Here is a 213-nt window from a genome sequence, read left to right as displayed (position 1 = left end):
CACAGTGTATTAAGGATTATCCCTTAACAAAGCAGCATAAATTTCACCGGTCACATTGCTTTATTTCCCATCGGTCACCATGGCAACATCAGCAATATATATCCTGTCCTTCCGGTGGATTTACATGCCGGATGAATCTTTATGAATAACTGTAGGGACTAAAATTTCAAATTATAAAATGATAGGATCACTGCACCCCCATTCCTTTTGTTG

This window comes from Penaeus monodon, chromosome 19, assembly GCF_015228065.2.
Source record: "Penaeus monodon isolate SGIC_2016 chromosome 19, NSTDA_Pmon_1, whole genome shotgun sequence".
In the NCBI taxonomy this organism is placed as follows: domain Eukaryota; kingdom Metazoa; phylum Arthropoda; class Malacostraca; order Decapoda; family Penaeidae; genus Penaeus; species Penaeus monodon.
This window is presented reverse-complemented; position numbering follows the sequence as displayed.